The sequence below is a fragment of the Palaemon carinicauda genome, chromosome 23 (genome assembly GCF_036898095.1).
Source record: "Palaemon carinicauda isolate YSFRI2023 chromosome 23, ASM3689809v2, whole genome shotgun sequence".
Lineage (NCBI taxonomy): Eukaryota > Metazoa > Arthropoda > Malacostraca > Decapoda > Palaemonidae > Palaemon > Palaemon carinicauda.
This window is the reverse complement of record NC_090747.1, coordinates 64,208,974-64,228,318: the sequence shown is the minus strand read 5'-3', so window position 1 is coordinate 64,228,318 and position 19,345 is coordinate 64,208,974. Positions and strand designations below refer to the sequence as shown.

The 19,345-nt window shown below is 50.1% G+C and overlaps 1 protein-coding gene across 3 annotated transcripts in view; it reads left to right on the top strand.

Moving 5' to 3' along the window:
• LOC137617137 (uncharacterized) overlaps window positions 1-17,331 on the top strand; it is a 32,136-nt gene extending 14,805 nt beyond the window's left edge. For all 3 annotated transcript variants that reach the window (XM_068346993.1, XM_068346991.1, XM_068346992.1), the window contains one exon: window positions 17,060-17,331. The gene's annotated coding sequence lies outside the window, so the exon portion shown is untranslated. The remainder of the gene's footprint in view (window positions 1-17,059) is intronic.
• The last annotated feature ends 2,014 nt before the right edge of the window (window positions 17,332-19,345 follow it).

The window sequence follows — 19,345 nt, the reverse complement described above, 5'->3', positions numbered from 1 at the left end:
TATATCAGCGGCCAGTTCCTCCCGTGTCGATTAAAAATGGATATCAACTAAACTAAACTTTCCCCCCTAACTTAACCTACAAGCTGTGGCCTTACCTACTTACCTAACTGTGCCCCTTGCGACCCCCCTTACACTGCTGTATTCTGAGTTAGCCAAAGTGGCCGCTATCATACATAGCCTATGTGAATCTGCATTTGTAAATAATCGGCGCGAAAAATCTATTTTTGGGTGAGATCGCCATGTCGTCCTGATGGAAGTTCCTAAGTAGCTTTCGAAGGGATATATGTTACTACAGTGATATTCCCAGAGAATTACACCTTCAGGTCCCAGAATTCTAACTCCTGGCGCGAATATCCTTAAATTTTCTCTCAAGGATATCGCATAATATCAGAGGACGTATTCTTGACACGCCACATAGCAATCTGCACCCCTAATAGCGTTTACGCTTCGAGGGGGACGTGTCAGAATAGAAGGGGGCCCGTATCAAGGTTACCCCCGTTCTCGTACTACTATTGACCACCACCACAGCGCCATTCCCAAGATGGCAGACATTCCTTGTAGCATTGAGCATGGTGCTACTGATACGATACCTCAGGGATGGATACTGTGAAGATCTTTTCTTTTAGAAAGAAGGGTGGGTCCATCAGGACGACATGGCGATCTCACCCAAAAATAGATTTTTCGCTTCGCTCAAAATCCGTTTTTTGGCCTCAAGCCATGTCGTCCTGATGGAAGCATACCAGAGCATTAGTGTATCTGTGGATTTTCATCAGTGCCTAAACCTTGGGACAACATTTCTCTGATCATTTGGACCAATTGAGACAAATGACATTACCGTTATCCGTCATTATCACTAATCATCCACGATGTTAGTGCTTCCTGCCCCCTACAGGGAAGAGTCATTCTGGACAGTAGAAAAGGGGTCTCAAGGTTAGCATATATTGTATGAACAAACATAAGTATACACTGGATGTACAAACTGTCTTGTAGTTTGTGAATATTACTGAATACTTATCAGTGTTTCTTATATCCATTGCTTGTGAGCATACAAATATATGATGAGTACATACTCTGGACTTTAATCATGCAATTGTCGGGCGAATTAGGACGTAATTACATTCTAATAGACTCTTATTTTCAATAAATGACTAAGTGAATTAGCAAGTAAAACTAATGTAGCATGATAATGGAATTATACATGTCACCTGTATAGAGATTATATTTCTTTCTTGGGAAGAAAGAAATGATGAGTGCCACTCTCAGATTGAAGAAAATTTATAATGAAATTTCTCTTCATAATTCCTGTACCAGTTACCTTCTATCGACACTGTTTACTACGTACACACGGCACTAGTGCTATTTGTATAATTCCACACCTGGGATTTTTTAACAGAGTTAGTGTCACCATGGTAACAATTATTCAAGGAGGTCACACTAAGAGAGAGGACCCCTTCTCCCTTTAATTGACAGTCCCAGACAATTAGCTGTTCATAACAGAATTAGACGGCAGGTTAAGTACTCTACCTGACGTCACCACATACTGCTTCAGATCATGGACCTGCTTAGCATAGTGTTTGTAGAACACTCTGGGTAATTCTCATCCAGTATATGAGCGAGGACATTCAAAGTCCCAAGCAATTAGCTGTTTATGACAGTAATCAGGGGGCAGGTTTTAATACACTACCTGCCGCCACTACATAGTGCTTCAGTTCATGGACCTGTTTTGTATAGTGTTTGTAAAACACTCTGGATGATTTCCATCCGGTGTATGAACGAAGACGCTCAAAGTCCATATACTGAAAGAAGTTCAGTGATGAAGCAATCTTTCTCGGATCATGACCTACAGGAGTACTGTCAGGATCCGCTCTACGAATAAAGTAGGTGAGCTTCGCCCTCAGCTGTTTTAGGGGTAAGTTTGATCCAGAGGTTTCTCCTTTAAAGAGCTGTCCTCCCCTGAAGTCTGAAGTTCTACAAAGATAGACCTTTAGACACTCTACTGGACATAGAGAGACATCTTCCTTCAGAGGGCAGATTCTCCAGGGACCCCACCTTTTAGTGGGTAGCTCATTCTTAGCGAGAAAGGTTGGATCAGAGAAGAGATTCAGTTCTGCTTCTGCGAATTGAATGTGGCCCTTGTCTCTAGATAGGGCCACTATTTCACTATCTCTAGCCCCTGAGGCTATAGCGAACAGAAAAATAACCTTTTGGGTTAGATCCATAAGCGAACAATCTTCATTGTTCATGGATGAGGCATAATGTAGGACCTTGTCCAAAGACCAAGAGATGGGCTTTGGTGGTGCTGCAGGCCTAAGCCTTGCACATGCCTTCAGGTTCTTATTAAAGATCTCATTCACCAAGTCCACTTGAAAAGCATATAGAAGAGGTCTAGTCAAGGCTGACTAGCACGTAGTTATCGTGTTGGCCGCCAAACCTTGGTTATGAAGATGGATAAAGAAGGACATGCCGAAGTTTATTGAAATCTCTTTCGGTCCTTTTGCTTTTACGAAAGCAACCCACTTTTTCCATGATGACTCATATTGTCTTCTATTTGACTTAGACTTGTATTCTTCTAAGAATTCTATACTGTATTGCCTTTTGAGATCCCAAACCTTTTCCTAACCGCTAGGGCAAGAAAATCATGGAATGAAGGGTTCGGGTTCTCTGTGATAAATTGAAGTAGTCCTGGGCTCAGAACTAGGGACAGCCTCAGCCTCTGTTCCTTCCTCAAAGAGGACAGATTGCTCGTTGGCTACTTGGGAGCCAACAGAGCTACTCCTCCCTGGAAGGATCTCAGCATGTTGAGAACTCTCAGCAGGTGATTTGATGAGATGAACTGGAAATCCTAAGTGTATCCCTTCCGTTTCAGAGACATGATGTCTGTCATTTTTGTTAGAGGATCCTTGTATGGGGCTACGTATTGAGGTAGTTCCTCGACGACGCTCGTAACGAAGAGATCGGACTGCAGTTCAGGGACTTGCTCCCATCTGGAAGAGAATAGGTCTGCGTCCGTGGACCATTCTAGCTCTTATCAGCTTGAACCCAAGCAGAGCATCTACTGTCACATTGCGGATCAATTATACATGAACTGCTGACAGGTGCCACCCCTTTAGGGAAGGGATGGTTAACTACACCTAGACTGTATGAGACGTTCTCTAGCATCGTCAATTGCAGCGTCTCGTTATCACTTTGGAGTCCCAGATCAGCCGTAGACAGTCTGATCTGCGTGGAGAGAGTTTCCCCACTCATGACAGGACCAACATGGTCTTGGGACTTTCGGGCTTTGACCTTTGTTAGGGAATCGATTAAGGAAAGACCGATATCGGTCTTTTTAGATCTCTTCGAGCGTTTGATGCTTGTTTTCTCCAGACTTTCAACGCATCTTGCAGCAGTGCTCTTAGCACTGGGTCTGTCTCTATTGCGAACTGGAGAGAGATCAGAGCTCCTCCCTGTTCGCGTTTTGGGAATCTGACTGATTACCAGTCTCTTGACCGACCTTGCCATCTTTTACATTCCCAAAGGAAAGGAGAGTTGGTGTGACCACAGGCTTCAATGGCTTTTTCACCATGGAAACCCTTGAGCTGGAGAGAATCGAGACTTCTTGAAGCTTATCTTGCATCCGCGATGTTCCGGGACCGGATCATTTCCTTGGATGTTCATAGACCAGCCAACTTGGGTGCTGCTCACCCCGGCCTCTTGTCCAGGAACGTTGTTGCCTCAACATTTCCTAGGCTTAATTATTGCGTGACTGTGTCTGCCAATTTTATGAAGATATCTAGGACTGTGTTTAGTCTGACAAGTATCTTTCTTAGGAAATACATTACTTTGTGTCTGTATTAGAACTATCCCATGTGGCTAAAGATTTCTATTCCCTAGCCTAGGGTTAGATTAATACAATAAAGAAGTTGGTAGCACCCTCGTCGCGACCTCTAAACAATAAGGGAACGGGGTTCTAGTGCCGGTGTCCCCTAAGCAGTAGAAGAATTCTATTCTTCAGCTTAGGGTCAGCCAGCACAGGACTAGTCTGCTAGGCCACAGGGAGAAGGTATCATATCGTACAGACCCTTCAGGAGTGGCCTAGGGAGGTCTAGCCTCCTATGTAGGCAGCCTAACCTAGCAAAAGAATTCTATTCACCTTGCTAGTCAGCTACCGACCACAGACTAAATACTCTGAAGTTCTGGCCCAAACCCAAAAACCTGCATCTGCGGTTACAGGGGAAGGGCAGAAAAAACCGTAGGATAGTCATGCCTGAATTAAAAATTCAAGGCCGACCCACTAGGGTTGTAGCCTAGGGCTACGCTCAGAGGGAAAGAGGGATTACCCTTAAATCCCCTTTTTGCAGACGTGTAATGCTTCATCTAATTCTAGGAGATAACTATCTCTGCATGAATTGAAATCACAATACACGAGGGCAACCGGGGAAATGTCTGAACGTATAATAAAACGGCTAGGTTAGGTTACCTAGGCGAGACGAGATCTCGGTTACCTCACTCACCGAAACTCTAACTATACGATCGACATAGAAAGGAAAATTATACACATAAATATCTTTACAAGTATAATTTGCCTAAATAGCTTACATAATTAATTAATGCTATTTAAAAACCGGGAAGTCGTTCTACTAACTAAATAACACATGCCTAACAAACGACAGCGCCCATGGCGCCTCCGGTATGAGGCTTAGCTTCTAAACACAATAAATTACTTTAATTTCACTGTGAAACAGGAGCTAAAATTACTCATTGTAAAGACCCAATACTCAACTTTCCAAAGGCGAAAGAAGTTGGAGAATGCATAATAATAATCCTTGCAAATCGATCGAAAAGTTAGATCAAGAGGGAACACCACTGAGCGAAATTGCTACAAAATTAGGAATGTCCGCCATCTTGGGAATGGCGCTGTGATGGTGGTCAATAGTAGTACGAGAACGGGGGTAACCTTGATACAGCCCCCCTTCTATTCTGACATGTCCCCCTCGAAGTGTAAACGCTATTAGGGCTGCAGATTGCTATGTGGCGTGTCAAGAATACGTCCTCTGATATTATGCGATATCCTTGAGAGAAAATTTAGGGATATTCGCTCCAGGAGTTAGAATTCTGGGACATGAAGGTGTAATTCTCTGGGAATATCACTGTAGTAACATCTATCCCTTAGGAAGCTGCTTTAGGAACTTCCATCTGGACGACATGGCTTGAGCCCAAAAAAGTAATATAAAAAAGATGAAACGAAAATGAAAGTATTCAAGGACTGCATGACACCTCTTTTTAAAGAGAAGAAATTGCTCTTATCATTCGTTACTAGTGGGATATTGGTTTCAGTTTTTATTTATCCAAAATTGAAATTGTTCCGACACAATGTAAATCCATCGCTGTTTATAGGGATTTACTTTCGGCGGAGCTGGAAGACTAGCCGTAAAGACTTTTAAGCGAGGTATAACTGCTAACCCGCTAGTTGGCGGGGGTAGCCAGCTACCCCATTCACTCGCACACCAATGTATCTGACCCACTTTCTCTTTTGACTTTGCCAAGAACGGATGTTACTGCTCTCTGCCTACCAACAGACTTGCCATTGTGATTAACTCTTCTATTAATTTTCTTTTTCAGGTGTGTGTTGCTTCTTCCTGCCGTCCATCGTACGGACCTGTCTGGGACCTGAAGGACGCTGTTGTGGGACCTTCATATCCTTCGCCAAAACCGACCCCTATTTGTTGTGTCTAGCCTGCTGAAAACGGTGTTGTGACCTGGCTAATACATGCGATGCTGGGAGTGGTCTTGCTCCCAATGGAAATTATTTGGGTGCTGGCGTTCAAGTCCACGAGAGATTCTTCGCTTTCAGGGTCCTCCTTGAAATCTAAGAAACCTCGGACCTCTTCCTTGACTCCCCGATCTCTTCCCAAAGATCATACTCGATCGTTCTCTTCCGATGATCGGTCGAGTAGGAGTGTTGACCAGCTAACACGAGGCCATCAATCCAGGGACAAAGCTGCTTCCCCTAACGAAGCAACTCTGCCCCTGCCCTTGGGGGAATCATTTTCTCTTTCTGATTTGTTACAAGGTTGGTCGTCGCTGTGGGTTGCAGGTCCACTTTTGAAGGATGTGTCGTTGGGTCTTCTACTACTGGGGATTGAGAGGAGACATTCTCCGGTTTCCTTGCCCGCTCCTGCTCCTCCCACCGAAGACTTTGTTCTTTCCCCTTCAAAAGGATTGGGTTGAGCAAGTACCTAGGCCTGCTAGACGCCACCATGTCTCCCCGTTTTCCATTCAATTTGCAGCGTGGCTCCCCTGCTCACCACTCCAGCTTCGACCTACTGTTGACGACAAGAGCCCTTGCCATCGCAAGGTCTCCTCGTCTTCAAGGGATTGGAGTCCTCTCCGCCCGACCAGATATTTGCCTTCACCTTCCATCAGGAAACAGCTCTCGGACTCCAAGGAATGACAACCATCTTGCCACTCTCCTCATGATCATCACGTGCCTTCTCGTGAGCATCACTCGCCAGCTTGTAATCGTCACTCTCCTGACTGCGAATCACCAGCTCGTGATTGTCACTCGCCTGTTCGCCTTTTGCCAGCTTACCGTTTGCCTCCTAGACCATTTCTCAGACACTTGTCTGCGTGCCACTCACCAATGCACTGCTTGCCAACTCGCCGATCATCAGCTCAACATTCGCCGGCTCATGATCGTCCTTACAAAGGGCACGCCGACCTTCCACCCGTCAGACCTGCTGACCTGCCGTTGCCGTTCCTGGCTGCTGACGCGCTGTGGGCGCCAACGCATCCTGTTGTAAAACGGGCTACGGTCCCTTCGGGGCATCAGGGCGTATACGCAAGATAGTGCATACGTCCCTTACGCGCCAGGTCTCTCCTGCGCGCAAGCACTCATCAGCAGAGGAAGTTCCTGTTAAAGTGCGCCAGCGCTCTCCAGATCATCAGCGCGCTACTGCGTGCCATACACACCCACGCTCTCCGTGCCAACGATCTCCTGCGCGCCCACGATCTTCTGATCTGGGCGCATTGGGGAGTTAACTTCTTCCCCTGCTCGCCAGCGCTCACCAACGCGCCATCCCTCGCCAGCGCTCGCAGTCTCCGACGCACACCCACGAGGTTGCGCGCCCACGCCCATTGCCACAGCCGGATGTGTGCTGTCATACGCGCCCGTGTGCAGGAGACACATATCTTGCTCGCTGGCGCCCAACGGTATCGCCCGCACGGGCTGTTCGGCCGGACTCTGCGCGCCCGCGCGCGCTTATCCATCCTTCAGTGCACCCTCTGCCTTCGCCAGCTCGCCGGCAACAGTCTCCTGCGCGCGACCCAGGGCATTCCCCATCTCGCGACCTCCAGCATGCTCCCCAGCGCGATCCTCAACCCCCCACGCGCGATGCTGCAGGACAACGCGCGGCCAGGTCATCATCGTCGCGTTCACCCCCACGCAAGCACAGAACAGCGCGCTCGCCGGCCGGGGGGAAGAATCCGGACAGGTCCAGGGACTTTTCTTCTCCTTCATCTTTTCAGGCAAACCCCCCTTGGTAACTCCTCCTAGGGATCGGTCGATCCCCTTCCCTCCAGAGGGAGTTCCGCTGTCAGTCATCAGCCTTGGTTTGGGTCCCTGGTCAGAGCGGTCATGCAGGCTTTTAAGCCTGTTCTCTCTGAGCTGGGCCACAAGTCCACGAGTCCCCCCAAAAAGAGTCTTTGGGGACAGGAGACTTCGCTGAGCCCTTCAGGAGGAGAGCTGCAGGAGTCAGAGCATGCGTTCTGGCAGGTTCTGACCCTTATGAGGAATCTCAATGGGTTTGCAGATCCAGAGATTCCCCCTCGTGAGGGCAAAGACACGGTCTTGGACCGAGTCTTTGGGACTCAAAAACCCTCAAAGGCCAGTGCGGCTTTGCCCTGGTCTCAAGGGGTAAGACACGGTCTTGGACCGAGTCTTTGGGACTCAAAAACCCTCAAAGGCCAGTGCGGCTTTGCCCTGGTCTCAAGGGGTAGAGTGCCAGAGACAAGGTCGAAGCCCAGCTCTCCGAGCTTGCCTCCTCCAGCCGATCCAGCGCCGGCAACAAACTCCTCCCACCTCCTCATGTCCAAAGAGGAGGTACTTTGACATCGTTGAGGATACTTGTTTAGCTCTTCTACTTCACCACTCTTTGGAAGATCTTACCAGGGGAGTCCCTCTAGAGAGACTCCAACCGGCAGGTCTCGTTCTCGGCGACGAAGATCCTTAGCCAGGAGAAGGTAGCGAAGTGTGCCATGCAGGCAACTTCGTAGCTGGACATCTGGCTAGGGTCCCTAGGCATCCTGTTATGTTCAGAGGACTTGTCCAAAGAAATTTACCAGGAAGGCCATGGAGACCTTTTTACTGTCGGGCACTCGCACAAGGGAGTTTCTAGCCCACCAAGTTTCAAACTTGTGGGCTAATAACATCTTGAAACGTCGGGAGGCGGTGTCTGAGAGATTCCATCAAAAGGTCCCCAATACCAAGATCAGCAGGCTCAGACATTCTTCCGTTATGGGAAAGAACTTGTTCGACCCTAAGGATGTGGAGCAGGTGGCCAAGAGGTGGAGGAAGTCCAACCAGAACGCTCTCCTACATAGGGCTCTAACATCGAAGCCCTATAAACCTCCAGCACCCCAGCAACCACGTCCTACCAAGACCACGAAACCGGTAGCTGCAGCGAAGACAACAGTGTCTAAGCCCTTTCCTGTCAAGGACAAGAAAGGCAAAAAGTCCTCCAGGGGAGGAAAGAATCTTAGAGGGAGCAGCCGAGGCCGCAAACGCTAGGATTGGCAGTCCTCCTGCATGTCCACCAGTGGGGGGATGCCTACAAAGTTGCGTGAACAGGTGGCAGCAACTCGGGGCCGATTCCTGGACGATTTCCGTAATCAGTCAAGGATATCGCGTTCCGTTCACAACATCCCTACCTCCCCTGACAGCGGATCCAGTGTCATTGAGCTCCCTTGCCCTGGGGACGGGCAAGGGGGCGAGCCCTTCGGGCAGAAGTCCAGACCATGTTGAAGAAGGGCGCTCTCCAAGAGGTCGTCGACGGGTCCCCAGACTTCTTCAGTCGACTCTTTCTTGTAAAGAAGGCGTCTAGAGGCTGGAGACCAGTCATCGACCTCTCAGCTCTGAACAGGTTTGTCAAGCAAACTCCGTTCAGCATGGAGACCGCAGACGCGGTCAGACTTGCAGTGAGACTGCAAGACTTCATGTGTACACTGGACCTGAAGGACGCGTACTTCCAGATTCAGCCTAGACAACAAGGTGTACCAGTTCAAGGTGCTGTGTTTCGGTCTCTTCTCAGCACCACAGGTGTTCACCAGAGTGTTCACCCTAATATCATCGTGGGCAAACAGGATCGGCATCCGTCTCCGTTATCTGGACGACTGGCTGATCCTAACAGACTCGGAGTTAGCCCTTCTTCGACACCGAGACAAACTTCTGGGACTTTGCCAAGATCTGGGGATCATGGTAAATCTCGAGAAGACCTCTCAGCTTCCCACTCAAACACTGGTATATCTAGGCATGATCGTAGACACCAATCTCCAGAAAGCCTTCCCATTAGACGACAGGATAGCAAGGCTGAGGAAGGTTGCAGGTCCTTTCCTCAGATGAGAAGAGCTTCCAGCCCAATCGTGGTTACGTCTCCTCGGTCACCTCTCATCCTTGGCTCGTCTAGTTCCCAACGGTCCCTCCTATGGCAACTCAAGTCTCGGTGGAATCAGGGTTACGATTCTCCGGACGTCATGATCCCTATGGGTCCTGCAGAACAGACGGACCTTCAGTGGTGGGTGACAGACGAGAACCTACGAAGAGGAGTGGATCTTCTCGTCCTCCCCCCGTATTTGATGCTGTTTTCGGACGCCTCAAAGAAAGGGGGGGGGGGCCACTTTCTGCAACACAGGAACTCAGGCCTGTGGTCAGAATCAGAAAAGTGCCTCCATATAAATCTGCTAGAAATGTAGGCCGTATTCCTGGCCCTTCAACAGTTCCAACAATACCTGGCGGGTCACTCTGTGGTGGTGATGAGCGACAACACCACAGTAGTGGCTTACATCAACAAGCAAGGAGGTACCTTTTCAAAGCAGCTATCCCATCTTGCAGTAGAGATACTGAGATGGACCGAAGCCCACTCGATTCCACTATTGGCTCGCTTCATTCCAGGCAAGAGGAATGTGCTCGCCGACAGTCTGAGTAGAGCGTCTCAGATAGTGAGTACCGAGTGGTCTTTAGATCATCTAGTAGCCAACAAAGTCCTGACTTTGTGGGGTTCCCCGACTGTGGATCTGTTCGCTACAGTGCTGAACTTCAAGCTTCCGCTGTACTGCTCCCCAGTCCCGGATCCCAAGGCGCTCTGGCAAGATGCCTTCCAACAACGGTGGGACAACATCGACGTATACGCCTTTCTCCCGTTCTGTCTGATGAGGTTGGTGCTCAACAAGACCAGAATATCGGTCAATCTTTCGATGACCCTTATAGCTCTGCTATGGCATCACGCGGAATGGTTTCCGGACCTTCTGCAACTCCTAACGGAACTTCCGAGAGAACTCCCTCCGCGACACGAGCTACTCAAACAACCACACGCCAACATCTTCCACAATGCCGTAGCTTCGCTACGACTTCATGCCTGGACACTATCCAGCATCTCCTCGCTGAGAGAGGATTTTCGCAACAAGTTGCGGTCAGGATGTCTGGACATCTGCGAAGGTCATCCGCATCAGTCTACCAGGCAAAGTGGGGAATCTTCTGTGGTTGGTGTCGTGGAAGGGGTATCTCTCCACTCGAGGCCACTATTCCAGCAATAGCGGAGTTCTTCGTGTATTTGCGGGAAGAAATGCGCCTTTCAGTCTCGACGGTGAAAGGCTATCGCTCAGCCTTAAGTCTAGCCTTCAGGCTCAAAGGAATGGACATTTCTTCCTCGCTAGAACTTTCCCTACTCATACGAAGTTATGAACTTACCTGCCCTCAGTCGGAAGTGAGACCTCCTCCATGGAACGTGGTTCAAGTTCTCAGGTCTCTTAAGAGACCTCCCTACGAACCATTACGCCAGGCTACAGATCGCCCCCTAACTTGGAAGACGGTGTTCCTACTAGCTTTGGCCTCGGCCAAGCGAGTCAATGAACTTCATGGTCTCTTATGACATAGCCCATTCAAGGGGATGGGGGGAGGTAACGTTCAGATTCGTCCCTGAGTTTATTGGTAAGATTCAGAATCCGGGAGTGCCGGACCCTTGGTTCGACTCCTTCCAGATTTCGAGTCTTCGTTCTGTGACAGATGATCCAGACCATCTCCTACTGTGTCCAGTAACGAGTCTAAGGCTATATCTCAAAAGAACGGCTGCAGTTCGTCCCCAGGTGCAGGCATTGTTTGCGAGCACTGGGAGAACAAAGAGGAGGGTTACCAAGAATACCATCTCGGCATGGATTCGTAGGGTGATCTATCTGACCCTGAATCCAGACCCTCCTCCGTCACGTCGCCCTAGAGCATGTGACGTCAGGGGCGTAGCTACATCCCTGGCCTTCAAGAAAAACTTTTCAGTGATGCAGGTGCTACAAGCTGGGGTGTGGAAGCGTCAGAGGACCTTCACAGCCCACTACCTGCAAGACGTGACCCACAGGAGGTGGTTTAACAGCTGGTTTAAAACATCAGGCTCCTTAATGGACAAGTAGCAGAAGGTTGAGGGCATTGTTACCCAGTCTTAGTCTGCATGAATGAAAATGTATGTCTGGCCTTTATTCTCTTCTTCATTCTCCCCTCTCTTGGGGAAAGCAGCATCCTGGGTTCTCTGCACAGCTGACCTCCAACCACTGCAGGTTAACCATGTTTCCTTGTGTTCCTAGTATTAAGCTAATACTGTCACGTCCCCATACCCTGACGAGGTGGTATTGGGAGAGTCCTAGCCTAAGTTTTGATCTAAAGGACTTCAGGTCAACTTCCTAGGACGAGTCACACTTTTTTCCTTCACACACAGCTTACGTAGGCCGCAGCCCTTGCGTAGCAAGGTTCTAGCGAGTTGCAGGGACTCCTTATTGTTGAGTGCTGACATACTCCGATACTAAGTCCTCGGGCAAAGCCAAAAGCCAGTACTGGCTGGGACTTTCCACCCTTCCTAACAGGTGAGTCACCCATATTAAATAGTGTGGTTTGTATGTCAGTTACGGAACAAATGACAAATTCGTAGGTAATTTGTATTTTTCCTAACTATACAAACCTTAGCTATTTAATCAAACTTTCCCTCCAGCCCTATCCCCCTTGAAGTCCTACCTCTAAGCAAAGTGAGCTCAAGCACAGGTGTGTGTGAGGGGGGGGGGGGGGGGGCTACCCTCTCTACCCCCATGCTAACTAGCGGTGTGGTAGTAAACCCTCGTTAAAATTGTAATGGCTCGTCATTTCAGCTACGCCGGAAGTAATAACCCATATTAAATAGCTAAGGTTTGTATAGTTAGGAAAAACACAAATTACCTACGAATTTGTCATTTCACTTCTAAATTTGCCATTTTGCTAAGCTGTGAAGACAATGCTTTTATGTTCCTTTAGGAAACTCAAAGGATTTTAAATATTTCCTTATTCATTTAAGTCTGTAATATCTTAAGTATATATCAAATCATGTGCTTGTTTGACACCATCACTGCCAGAGCTTTGATCAAAGTAACTAAAGACTATCACAGGGTAAAGCTGATATTTCTTTGGAAACTTCTGTACCAAATTAAGTTGTTCCTAGTAACCATTTGTTCCAACACAGAGTACTTACCTCGAACTACTTTCTTAGGAGGATCTGGGATCTCATTAACCGACCAAGAATTTTGCGTAGTTCCCCCTCTCTCCGTTACCTTGTTGGGGCGCTCCGGGGCGGAAGGATACGCAACCCGGGGTCAGCGCCCGAGGCAGCGCTGGTAGGTCTGAATCATCAGTAAGCGTCTGGTCGCTGCGTAGATATCATCTCGCCGCTCTCTCTCACTTATCCCGTCCAATCACCTTGTGTACCACGTGTTCCTTTGTGTTCCTTACCCTTTTCCCTTGTGTTGCTTGCGTGTCCGCGTTTCTTTATTATGGAATCCCAGCGTCGTTGCCCCGGGCCCAAAGCTGTTAAGTCTTGCGGAGCCTGGCTGTCAAGGCCGGATGTCAACCCGCACACGCTGTGCGCCTCGTGTCGAGGAAAAAAGTGCTCCCCTTCCTCCACGTGCCCGGAGTGCGAGTCCTGGCCAGAGCTTCAGTGGCCCTGTTCGCCACTAAGAAGAAAAAGGGACCCAAGCGATCTCCCAAGAGGGCGGGCCTCACCTTGCCGCTAATGCACCCTCAGCGCTTTCAGAGAGAGGTTTTCCTTCACCTTCCCCTATCCAGAGTAGGGGATGAGGTAAGTCCGTTGCAGGGAAATGGCCCATAGTTGTTCCCCGTGAGTCTGATGTCGGATATTCTGTTAAAGAGAGGCCTACGCAGACGAGGGGGGGGCGTCTGCTAGTGTGGCGGAATTATGTGTTGTGGACAAAGTCCTGGTGCCTGCACGACCCGTCTCAAGTGAAGACCCGGTGTGGGGGAAGCCTGAAACAGCGCCTACCCCTCCATCGTGGCAGTGTTTTTCAGGTTCGGCGGGTTCCCGGGGCGGCCGGGACAAAGAAAGGAGGACCACGTGTTCTTTGGACCCCGACTCCATTGTTTGGACAGCGCCTTGGACACCCTTCAGGTCCCCCATGCTGCAGGAAGAGGAATTCGAGGGATGGTTTGCCTCTCGGGCCGCTATACGCACGCCCCGGCGCCTTTAGCAACGCTTCCCCCGGACTTCATGGACCCCTTGACCCCGGTATCCAGACCAAGGGCCCCTATAAGGCTCGTGACAGAGTCAGCTCCTCCTCCTCATCTTCCTCCTCGGACAGCTCCTCGACCTCCAGCTTTTCCTGGAATTTTCCTGGACAGCTCCTCGACCTCCAGCTTTTCCTGGACAGCTCCTCGACCTCCAGCTTTTCCTGGACAGCTCCTCGACCTCCAGCTTTTCCTGGACAGCTCCTCGACCTCCAGCTTTTCCTGGACAGCTCCTCGACCTCCAGCTTTTCCTGGACAGCTCCTCGACCTCCAGCTTTTCCTGGACAGCTCCTCGACCTCCAGCTTTTCCTGGACAGCTCCTCGACCTCCAGGTTTTCCTGGACAGCTCCTCGACCTCCAGGTTTTCCTGGACAGCTCCTCGACCTCCAGGTTTTCCTGGACAGCTCCTCGACCTCCAGGTTTTCCTGGACAGCTCCTCGACCTCCAGGTTTTCCTGGACAGCTCCTCGACCTCCAGGTTTTCCTGGACAGCTCCTCGACCTCCAGCTTTTCCTGGACAGCTCCTCGACCTCCAGCTTTTCCTGGACAGCTCCTCGACCTCCAGCTTTTCCTCGTCGGAGGACTCCAGCGGCCAGGACACCATGAATAAGCGGAAGAGGTCCAGAAGAAGGAGGGCTAGCTCCCAAGCAAGCCCGGCCAGAAAGAAGTCGAAGTCCTCGAGAAGAAAGAGTTAAAAGAAATAGAGTTCCTCGAGAAGGAGGTTTGTTAGAGCTGCTTTTCACCATCGTGGGTCGAGCAAGATGGCTGCTGCCCCAGTGCCTGCATCGGTGGCCGCTGGAGCCGCTTCCGTGACCTTGCCCAGTGTCTCTTCTGCTCCGCCTGCTCGTCGGGTGCAGTCGTTGGCACACTTTCCTTTGCCCTTGCCCAGCAAGTCATCGGCTCCATCCGCTCGACAGGAACGCCCACAGATGAAACCCGGCGGCTCGGCCCCCAGCCACTTCGTCGCGACGGCTCCGTCCAAGTTACGGAACCTGCCGCTGCCCCTACCGTCAAACAGCTCCATCCGGACTTCCCCGGGAGCGGGTAGACCCATGACGGCTACCCCCGCCCCGGCGACTCCAACCGCGACGGAGGCAGCCGCTCCACCAACCCGTCAAGAGGAAAGGGATTCCTCCGCTCCCACAGATCCCTCCGTGTTCGAGGATGCTTCTGACACGGAGGTGCAAATAGTAAAGGAGTTGCTGGACACTGGCGAGTGCTGCCCATACGAGGTTTCGTCATATAGGAAGGTTCTGGCCCTAATTCGCCTCCACCATAGGCTGGACGAGCCTCAGCCTTCGTCAGAACAAGCTTGGCTGTCAGGTTTAGGCAGGATGGTTGACAATCCTGTCCAACAGAAGCCATCCCTGACCTTACCCTTAGCGCCCATCGTTGCCATGGGGATGGAGCACGTGGATCGTTTTGTGTCGGGCCCGAAGAACTCACTGAGAGCCCAGGGTTCCTTCAAGCTCCTACCGGGACTTAGGACCGAAAAGAAGTTTTATGTGCCAGACGGGCGGTACTCAGGGCCCTGCACCCTTGAAGAGGCCGTCGCTGCCCTGAACAAGGCCAACACCGATGAGCGGAGCCTTAACGCATCGGTGGTTTTCTCACAAGCAGAGGCCGCTATGATGGAGGACACAGCTCAAAACATAGTTAACGTGACCTCATGGCTGGACTGGTGGGCTTGCACCCTAGCAGGGTTTCAACTGGCGCACGACCTATCGGTTCCAGAGAACCAGGCCCTGTTACAAGAACTAATCTGCTTGGGGGGAAGGCGAGGAAGTTTCTCACCTTCCAGTCCCTTACCCAGACAGCAAATTGGATTCTGAGAAGAAGGGACACTGTGCTGAACAGGCTGCCCCGTAGGCTCCCCGAGCGAGAAGCAAAATTCCTAAGGAATGCCCCGGTCTGGGGTGAGACCGTGTTCCCCCTTCAGACAGTGGTGGAGACACTAGAAAGGGTGGGAAAATTAAAGAGTTCGCCCGAGCCCAGGCAGCAGTTGACAAGGCGGCCCTCACACAGAAGATCGTCAGCGGACGGGGCCTACCCGCCTACGCCTCTGGCTAGGCAGGAGGCCTCCTCCCCTTCCTGGCACCAATCCCCACCGCCCTCCGGCAGGAGCGGTGCCCCATCCCAGGCCTCCTTTTGACCTAAATATTCCGGCTCAAGGAGAGGCCATTCTAACCGTCTCCCCAGAAGGAGGAGATAGGGAGAGAGGCCCCCTACGCCTTCCCACGCCTCAGGTGGGGGGATGCCTCAAACATGGCAGTGAGCCAAATCTTACGAGCGGGTACTTGGGCCAGACAATCCACCTTTACAGCCCATTACCTGAAAGATTGTACGAGAAAGTCCCTGAATGCCTTCTCCATTGGGCCAGTAATTTTGGCCATGCAACAGGTTTAGTGGTTTTTGGGTCCCGGGTAGCCCGTGAGAAGTAATCGCAAGCGACACAAGTTCCTCCTTACTCCCCCCTTCCTTGCTACCCTCTCCCTTCTCCCCTTTTCCTATCCTCCTTCCATGTGAGAGATGGACGTTGAGGGACACCATGTCCGGATTATATATAAAGGTGAGTTGTACATAAGGTAGACTTTTGCGTGCTTTCCCCTACCCTCCTACCCCTCCACTGGGTCGTCTAGACCAAGCCTCCTATCTAGGTCTCGTGCCCCAGGATGTTATGGGTATTCCGGCCTGTAAGCCACTCCTTCCTCCTAAAGTATAAGTCTCCTAAGAAAGTAGTTCGAGGTAAGTACTCCGTGTTGGAACAAATCACAAATTTTAGGTAATGTGTATTTTTCCTAACAGTACTTACCTCGAACTACTTTCGGGTGATGGCCCACCCATCCTACCCCAAGTATCTTACAGGAGTTTGAGGAGGACTTAAAACATACGCTTACTGACGATTCAGACCTAGCAGCGCTGACCCCGGGTCGCGTATCCTTCCACCCCGGAGCGCCCCAACAAGGTAACGGAGAGAGGGGGAACTACGCAAAATTCTTGGTCGGTTAATGAGGAGATCCCAGATCCTCCTAAGAAAGTAGTTCGAGGTAAGTACTGTTAGGAAAAATACAAATTACCTGAAATTTGTGATATTAGTAACTAGTTTATGGCTCTTACAAATGCAAAATTTAATTCACCCACTTTTACATAAGAGGAACAGGCTTAATCACATTTATTATATACTGACCAGAATTATTCAAGGGTCACTCTCAAATATCATATTCCAACGAGCCAAATCAACCACCTTAACAAGGGGATATTAATGGTCTTTATATTCCAGGGCAAAGCTACAGAACTGAAAACCTGGATGAAACTGATTGGAACAGAGGCTTGGGAGAGCAGAGAGAGATGGAAAGAATTTGAGGGACTTATGAAGTGACCAAGGACTGCGATGAGAAAGAAGTATCTGTGATTCCATACCTCTCCAATTTTTTCCTTTTTCAAGTGGGTGGGCACACTGCATTTCTTGCCTCCATGCAACAAGACATTCTATTAGATATTTAAATTTTTGTAATGTACAGTATTTATGTTTGTAATAAAAATTTCCACGTATTTCTATATCTTTTATTTTGTATCATTTTATATATAATTTAGTAGATTCATTAGGCAGTGACTTTCTCCCTTTGAAAATGTAATGCCTTTAGTGTAAGTTCAGCTTATTGCTTAGCTGGCTCTGTGCAATCACACCTACACTATAGGCCGACCAAGCAAATAGAGTTTATACAAAGACGGTAAACTTGCAAAAAGGGTTCATATTTTTTTTGGATGCACCAGAATTTAGCAATAAGCAGAGTTTGCATTAAAAGTTAGCACTATTATACACTTGAACACTACCTGACTTTTTGTAGTATTACCATTATTTCTCTTAGTTTACCATTCCAACAACCCGCACACTCTCGCAAGTGAAATATTAAGTCTACTGTATACATGAAAGAAAACAAAAAATTCATTTGTTCCGTAACTGAAATACAAACCACACTATTTAATATGGATATTACTTTCGGCGCAGCTGAAATGACGAGCCCTTAGAACTTTAACGAGGGTTTACTACCCTCTTGCTAGTTAGCGAGGGGGTAGGAAGGGGTAGCTTGCTACCCCCCCCCCCCCTCAAACACCTGTGATTAGTTCACTTTGCTTTTGGCTCGGGTGACGATCAGACGTGTCTGCTCCCACCCTCGCTTACTTGACAGCCTTTGATCTTTGTTTTTGCTTTTTCTTTTATACAGTGTGTTTGGAAGTTGGCCTCTACCATGTGGAAGTGTCCCAGCTTACCTGACCGCCCTTGTGGTACTTATATGTCGGCGGTCGACACGGACCCTCACACCTTATGTCCTTTTTGTAGGGGTCAACGAACGGTGTGATAGGAATAGAGTATGCGGTGAGTGTAGGGAGTGGTCTACCTCCCAGTGGGAGAGGTTTTCCCGGCGCCGGAAGAAGAAGTCCAAACGGGATATTTCTCCCTCAGAGGTTTCCTTGAAGAGAGAAAATCCCAAGGACTCTCCTTCCGTAGCCCGAACCTCCTCCGAATCTCCCACTCAATCGGTCTCTCCCGAGAGGCCGTCGAGTGGTAGCGTAGGCCGTACTTACGTTCACCAACCTCCGGGTTCGGGAGAGGGAGTTGCCTCCCATAGCGAGGCAGCTCCTCCTCCTCCCGCGGGGGAGGATATTTCTGATAGCAATGTGTCTAACAATGATTTGTTACAGATTTGGGCTTCCTTGGGGCTTCAGGGTTCGCCCTATTTGACATAATCAGGTTGGGGGCTGCTGTCAAACAGTCGCCGACGATAGCAGAGGTTGATCCTCTGTCTATCGTCGACGTTGTTGTGGCAGGGGCTTCCGATGAGTTAGATCAAACCCCTGCTATGGTTCCTGATGTAGCTGAAGATCATTCGAGGGAGGAGCTAAGTCCAACGATCTCACCTGCAGGTGATTCTCCCCCTCGGGGGAGTTCACTGACAGAGACTCCTCTTCGGAGGACTGACGATGGTCTGCCTGCTGCCCCCAGAGGACGTATCAGACGGAAAGCTCGCCCTCCTCTTCGCCGTAGAGGCCTTCCTTCTCCCCGCAGAGGATCCTCCTCGCCGTGCACCGACCGTTGCAGCTGCATCCCTGGACCTCTCTGCAGATCGTTCACGATCTCCTTCGCCTGCCAGACCTGCTGACCTCCCGTCTCCGTTCCTGGCCGCTGACGCGCTGTAGGCGCCCACACACCCCGTTATCCAACGGGCATCGGTTCCTTCGGGGCAAAAGGGGCTTTCTCACACTGTGAGTAAGTCCCTTAAGCGCCAGGTATCCCGTGTGCCAACGTTCTACTGCGCGCAAGCGCTCGCCTTCTGTTCCTGACACATCACTTCAGAGACCTCCTGTTCCAGGGACAACGCACCAGCGATCTCCTGTTGCTGAGACTACGCGCCAGCGCTCTCCTGCTCGTCAGTGCTCACCTGCGGCCCAGCGATCTCCTGTACGCCAGCGATCTTCTCCTCGACAGCGCACAACTATGCGCCCTCATCCTGATACGCGCCATGCGCGCCCATGATCTCCTGCGCGTCCACGGTCTCCTGCTCGC